The sequence below is a fragment of the Bolinopsis microptera genome, chromosome 9, assembly GCF_026151205.1.
Source record: "Bolinopsis microptera isolate Bmic1 chromosome 9, MBARI_Bmic_1.0, whole genome shotgun sequence".
In the NCBI taxonomy this organism is placed as follows: domain Eukaryota; kingdom Metazoa; phylum Ctenophora; class Tentaculata; order Lobata; family Bolinopsidae; genus Bolinopsis; species Bolinopsis microptera.
In genome coordinates this window covers 7,987,678-7,995,673 of record NC_087080.1, presented here as the reverse complement: position 1 = coordinate 7,995,673, position 7,996 = coordinate 7,987,678, and positions in this window count along the sequence as shown.

The window sequence follows — 7,996 nt, the reverse complement described above, 5'->3', positions numbered from 1 at the left end:
GCTGTAAAGGCAAATATACAGTATTCTACTATACAGAATCTAAGAATGTATTAAGATTGTACATTGTGTACCATACCTATACAAGATGGTACAGCATCAGCTAATGAGCATTGAGCAAGTAACTTGCACTGGTCCTTCCTCTCACCACTTGACCACTGACCAGTGCTATATGAGTATATGTACAATCCTTTGAGGTCGGAAGTTCACTGATTGTACTGGTTAGTAACTGAACGGCACATAACCGAATACTGACTTACTGAAGAAACCATGCCGAGTAGGTACTTGGAATTATCGTCAATTAAATAGCAACTTTATAGCTGTAAAACCAGATATTTTTGCGAGCATTTACTTTGACGATTTTCTAAAACTTGATAATTTTCACGGCAACAATTTTCGCGAATTTCAATAAATAAATGAATAACTATAAGTAATAAGTATAAGTGACAAGCAATCGGTTTGACGACACAAATATTTGCGAATTTTCAATTTTGGTGCCTTAAAAGATTTCGAAAACATCTGTGCTATTGCTAGCTACTAAAGCGTACAATTAGGAAATACCGCACATTTATGTTATTTCTTCGAGGGTTTTAGTCTAGATAAATGAATACAAATCGCGAAAAGAAAATCGTCGGCCGGCTCATTTGAGACCATGATGGTCAGCAATGAATTACAGAATACCATAAAAGCGAAACAATTGGGAACTGACCCAATAAAGTTGTGTATAAAGATATAAGGTAGCTTTAGCTCAAAAAAGGGAAGGAATTTGTGATTTTAATGTTTCAGCTATAATGGCGGCAACTGCTAAGTAAGTAGAGGATTACTACAAATAGCACTTAGAAGGTAAAACTCTGAAATAATATTTGACATTTTCATTGACAGCTAGCACAAGCTAGGCTCGAAAAAGCACGGCTTTCAATTTACCGCAGGACATAAATGATAGGGGTATGTAGGACCGTAGGTTCATTTAAAGTAAAGTTGTGTTTGCTGGTCTCTGAGCAACAATTACAGGACAATAGTGATTCGCGAAGCCTAAATAAAATACCTTGTATATAATATACATACTTGATACTCAAGTTATTTTTAATAGTTATTCAAAATATTTAATGAATATTAATTCAAAATATTTAACATGAATATTAGAAATACTTGAGTTTAAATCTTGTCTCCTTAGAGTATACTCCTTCGCTGACTGAACTACGTATTTAAGATTGTACAAATTAAGAGGTAGAATGAGAAAAAGTGGAATTTTAGAATAAGGTCTATATTGAACCTTCACTTGATTGATTATAACATGGTATATACCATGTTTTCTGCCTCCAGGATGGAAAACTTGTTTTTTTCGAAAATTTCACATCGTGGTATGAGAGTGATACATTACGCTGGAGTCCATAGCGTTCATATTTATGTCCGTTAGGTTTTTGAAATGTCTTCGAGCGTTCATATTTAAGTATTTATGTCCGTTTAGAGTTATTTCCGTTCATGCAATTTCGTCCGATAAGATATGTCCACAGCCCAGACCCTTTGATGATTTTGAGTCTAAATACAGTCGTTTTATTGATTACTCAATTCAATTGAGTAGTGTTCAGTAGGGAGTATCACGGCTCTCAACAGACAAAGTGAAACAAGGCAAATCGTGACTGGCGAAAACTAAATAAACGAAGTTTTGGCAATTGGCCTTTTAGTAACATTACTGATGAAAAATTACAATGGTCTCACTTGAATATGCGAACCCAACCTACAAACTAAAGAATAGCAGAACAACACTGGTTCAACAATCAACACGCTGCTAAACATCGCCACGAAACTAGCGAGAAATAGAACCCTGCTGAAGGAACTAGAAGTAGGGACTTCGCACAGTTCTTTCTGCACTTCCTTAAGAATTATGATTTTAGTGTTTTTAAGACTTGTTTTTTTTTTTATTAAATACTTTTCAAATTTTACAGAGTACAGCAATAGATGAATATAAAATAGAATCGTTCAAAATATCGCCCCCATCTGTAAAATATGATGGGCACCCAAACACGGTAAACACATAGTGAACTATGTCCGCAGTAACTTGGACCCATTACATCGAATTAATCTAAATCCAAAAATTTATGAAAAACTATTTAATAACAAACAAATCCATGGTGAATAACTGTGGATATAGAGTCAAAATTGGTATTTCAATACGTCAAATTCCAGATACATTAGATACAGGTCTGAAATGGTCATTAATGTGTGAGAAGGTGTGCGGGTGAAGTGTGATATGATGTTGAAAGTATAGGAAGGTAGATACAAAAATTAATAAAACAAAAATAATAATAATATGGGGAGCAAAGAGACTAGGCTAGACTGTTGTTTCACTATCCAATAAACATTTCCAGAGATGCTTAGTGACCTCAGCTTTGAAAAGACTAGTAGACACAATCTGTCTTACCTGTAAAGGGAGTCCATTCCACAGTATATGGGTTCTGTAGAAAAATGATTTTGCCAGTGGGCTATTTGAGGTACATGTGGTGTGTGAATTCTGACTTAACTTAGGTAAAATTGATGACACAATAGACAGACTGTCGAGGTGGCAACGTCTTAGTCGAGAAGTGCCCTGATATAAAGAGAGATAGTGAGGCAGCGATACAGGAATTAAATTGTTAAGAACTTTGTAAAAAAACTATAGAAACTTTTACTAGTGAGGTGATGCTAATTTCAAGCCAAAAACCAAAACTTGATAATATGTTAAGAAATGTGCTTACTGAATAATTACCTTATCAATTTTGATGTCGTTAGTAATCTTAGTAAAAGGCCAATACAATGAGTGCCGAAACGCCGTATATTTCATTTAGTTTTCACAAGTTATTTGCCTTGTTTCACTTTGTTTGTCGAGAGCTGTCATGATGCTCCCTACTGGACACTACAATGTAAATATTTCCTACGATCTTTTAACTGTTCAAAACTGTATGTACTGTTTGAAAGTATTATTTATTTTATCATATCAGTCCTTTCAAGACTGTTAATAGAATTTAACTGTTATCTATAACAGTGGAAGATTTAATTTGTAATTTTGGTTTGTAACTTTCGAACTTTATTTTGCGTTATTATCGTATTCGCACGTTTCTGTAAAGATATTTAATACCTTAATGGCTGGTATAACTTGAACAGCACACAATCCAACAGTAAAAGTGAACAACTGCATAAAAATTGAGTGGTAAAACAAAAGCGGTAACAAGCCAATGCAATATATACACCAATTAATGTTACATCACGGTTACAGTGTACACAATTAGCCAATTACATGTTTGTATAACCTCATTTGCGAAACAGTTTTATGCTATCATATGTCATGAGGATCAGTGAGACGAAATTATCTTCCAGGTACTCAAATTTTTCGCACTGTTTACATACAATTTACCAATTTGCAATTGATCTTCCCCGAATTTAATGAATATATTACATATTTTCATTATATTTTCAAACTTTTGATTAAAACTTCCAGTGGTGGTGTCGGATGATGGAGAGGAGAACTGGAGAAGAAGTTCAGTCGAAATTATTAAAAGGATGAGGCAGGGGAAGTGGGAGAGCAAGGGACAATTGATATGATTAAATATTTTTTCGGGCGCGGGGTAACGTGCAATGATCATTTGTTAAATGTTTATGATTGTATAATTGGTATGCACGACGCGGGCCGGCCGGTGTGGCCGTTTGGCTGTACGACGTACAATGTACGTGGGGGAACATTCGAACTAATTCTCATGCTTACTGCTCTTGTTTAACAGGGGTCCACTAAGTCAGGGGTTAATCGAGTGTGTGGGTTAAATTAGTGGCTACGCTCAAGAAGCCTCGTACTGTGAAATATATTCGTGAAGTGTAGTGTAAAACAGCAACTACATTTTTGCGTTGACCCCGAATAATTATAAAAAAGAATTGTTAACCAATTAACGATATCATTTTGCTAGAAAAAGTTGCAGTAATGCGAAGAAGCACTCAAAGTACCCCAACTCATCGAGAGTTTAGAAGCCGGACAAGTCTAGAGACATTAGCTCGAACTATTATACGTAAGGGGTAGCAGTGTAACATTAAGTGAAGTGAGACACGGCGAATCAACACGTTCACATTTCACTCACTACAATTGGAGAAGCTACAAAGAGAAACTACAAGTGAAAATGTGTGATTCAGTAATCTTTGAATACTAGCATGTTGAAAATGGGTCAATTTAATCAGTGTTTCACTTTTACTACTAGGTATACTTATTCAGCAAATGTTTTAATGAGTAATTATTCATTACTGATTGATTTGTGATCCACCTCCGACACGAAGGTGCAGTAATTGCATGTAACTGAAGTCATGTGTTAAAACAGTTGGGTCCTGCCTCTGAAACACCAAATCATTTCACCCCGTCACCCGCCAATTCAAAATCTCTCGACGATAGATCTATATTTTGTTCCTCTTCTTATCAAAACGAATATCTTACAATAATTATACTTCAGGTCATAATCGAGTTCTACGTCCGTCGTCCATGATAATACGACCGAAGAGTGAGTTCCCTGTGCATGGCACAAGAGCCCAATAAAGATGAAATTCGGGCCGGGTCTTCTGATACTGTCTGATTGGTACTGCAGACCACAGCCATATATATTATGCATGCCTAATTGTAACAGTAAAAACAGTGTTATTACAGTTTAAGCAACACGACCCATTCTCAAGTTCTCAGTTCGTAGACTATCTACGTCACTGATCGTGTCAAGCTTTGGGTCAATGTGGTGAAAATCTAATGACTAGTTGAAAACATTTAAAAAGTACCATCAAATTGTTATCATAATAAGGTACAATTGTTATCATAATAAAGAAGCTACGACTGGTAGTTATATAAACAATATTTGAATATTCCCATAATAATTATTAAAATCGTTCATTTATCTCCTTAAGACGCAGATGACGACGAGCTCGACGCACACTATCACTAATGTGGTCAATATTTCAGCAAAAGGATCGAGGAATGCAGCTAGAGAATAGAGATGTGCCCACCACGGCTCCAATCACTTCTGAGGTTAAAGTCACAGCACTCCCCAACTCAAATCAAAAATTTCCGTAGTAGTCGCAATCAAATAAAAGCATTATATTTTCTGTAGACTGTATTGAGTAACATAATTTTGCCATTCCGAGCAGGATCACTGAAGCTACGATACCAGGTTTTGCCAGTACAAAACTGTAACTCAGAGCAATCATGGCTGTGATTGTAGATTGCTCTTGCAGGGTCAAGATTTTTACACGACTCCATAGAAAATACCCTAGTGGTCGGCCTAAAAGATTGGTTGCACCAGTTACTGCCGCTAGAATCAGAAAATCGTTACCTTGCACCTTGCACCACTTCATCGCAATTTTCAGTATCGTGAACAAGATCTTTCTTGTAGCTTCTCATCAACCACGGAACAAGAATAATGCATCCAAATCCAGAGCACATGCAGCATGCTGGAGAAAAGAAATAGACTTGCTTTGGGATAACTAGAATTCGGGATATTTTGTGGCATCTTGTCGACGAGTCCGTCAGTTTCGGTTGGAACAATATAAATCTCTACCACAGACTCGTTATTGGTTATCAGTATCTCCTTCTTCTACTTCATCGGGCTTTTCATTGAGAAATAAGTGAAGAATGATGATTGGAGGAACAAAAAGTGGGATAGAAGTCAGCAGAACGAAGACTCTCCAGTTCACGATGTCTAGAATCATCCATACTAGTAACGACACCCAAGTTCCTCCAACTGCGAAACCAAGTGTTGAAAGAAAACAGCTTTGAGTATGAACTTCTTTAGAAGAAACGAGCTTGGCGAGGGATATCCCGATTGTACAAAAGTTCAATCCAACGCAAATACCAACACAAATTAAAGCTCTAGAGAGGAGAAGAGTGTAATAGTTGGGAACTACCGCTCATAAGATAGCAAAGCCAATGGACAGATAGAGTGACAAAAGCAGTGTGAATCTTGCTCCTAATTTTTGTGAAATCGGAACTGAAATCATAGTTGCGATTGCCCAAAACAGAAACATAATCACAGCTAGGATTCCCTCTTGAAAGTCCGCGGATAGACCAAGTTCACATGATACTGTCTGTGTGATGACTCCATGGAGAAAAGCCTCATCACCATCACCAATGTTTATCAGCACTGCCAGCGAGGCTAGCAGGTAATCCTGTTTAGTCCATAAGTGGGACCTTGAGAAATCACAAGCGGAGGAGGAAAATGATTCCATGGCTATATCCTTTACGTCGGACATTATCACAAGATGCTTCTTTCCTAAACAATATTTATGAGTGAAAAAGCATCAGCTGCTTGAACCGGTTTATTAAGGATAATATGGCCGTTGTGGAACGGTTGTTACGAATTTTTTCACAGACTATCCTACTCTTTCCCTAACTATAAAGCAAACAAACGAATAGAAAGGACAATTAATATAATCATCTTTAACAACATTTACATGAATAATCAATATAACTACCTTATCGGACCTTATTTGGACGGACATTACTTGCAGAACGCTGGAGGACCTAACGTTCATCTTAATGTCCGTTTAAATAATGTCCGTTCAATTAATGTCTGTCCAAGTTAAAGTCCGTTGAAATTTTTTCAAAAATGTTTCCATTTCGAACTTTTTGTCCAAAATATGACAACTTTATTGTGCCGTAATTTCAGACTCCTTTCAGACCAAGGAGAACCTTTCCGTCGTTAACTTAAGTTAACGACGGAATGGTTCTCCTTGGAGTTGGTCTGCTGGAGGCACAGAAAACTCTACTAGTATATGATGTTTTCAAGGGTCACTTGGCGTAAAAATTCAACGAAATTATGGCACTCAACAACATAGTTCATGAGCTAGTCCCCGCCAACATGACAAACTTGTTCCAGGCTCTAGATATTACGGTAAATCGTGTTGCCAAGGACATTGTCCGACGTTGTTATAGTTCATATTACTGAGGGGAGGTAATGAAACAGAGCTAGGAAAGCTCCACGTGATGTTAAGGTTAACCTAAATTTGTCTAAGATAAAACCACTTCACGCCGAATGGCTTGTAAAAGTTAACACTGAAATGCAGGACCGGTGTAGTTTGATATAAAAAAGGTTTCCATAAAGCTAGAAATCACTGATGCTTGTTTAAGCATGGACTATTTCATGCACAAAAACCCATTTAATGAAGATGATATTTGATATTAGACACTGATCATGTACACATATTTTAACATTTTAACTGCTTAAAAATGGATTTGAAAATCATTTGCTGAAATTTAAAAAACGTCAAAAAAACGTCAAAAAAAATTCGGATTTTTGATGGTTTTGAATGCCTTCGAGCGTTCATATTAATGTCCGTTCATAATTATGTCCGTTCATGTAATGTCCGTCTAAATAAGGTCCGATAAGGTAAGTCAAAGTGGTAGAGCAACATCATGTAGTGGACATCTTGAGAAATTAGTAACTCATTACTCATTACTCACAGAAGCATCCTGTGATAATGTCCGACGTAAAGGATCAATCTCCTCAGCGCCAGTTAGAATTTCTTGATAATGTTTTCATAGATGCCACTCTTATTTATGGTCTGGCAGCTACTTTATCGGACCTTATTTGAACGGAAATTAGTTGAACGCTGGAGGTGCTAGCGTTCATTTTAATGTCCGTTCAAATAAAGTCCGTCCATTTAAAGTCCGTCCAAGTTAAATTCCGTTAAGATTTTTTCCAAACTTATTCCACTGCGAACTCATGTTTAGGATATGACAACTCTTTAATTTCAGTCAATTGTAATTTCTATCATCGGATTCGGACTAAACTATATCATTGGATCAATGAAAAACGAGTTATTATACAATTTAGATATTTATATTCTAAGTATCACATTATGGCATGATCACTTTCTTGATCTTTGGCTTCCTCGTTCACTTCTTCGGAGTTATTATTTACCTCCGCACATCTTGTAAAAGTTTGCACTGAAATGCAGGTCAAATAATTCAAAAAGCAGGTATGTATACTGATATGATGCTTTA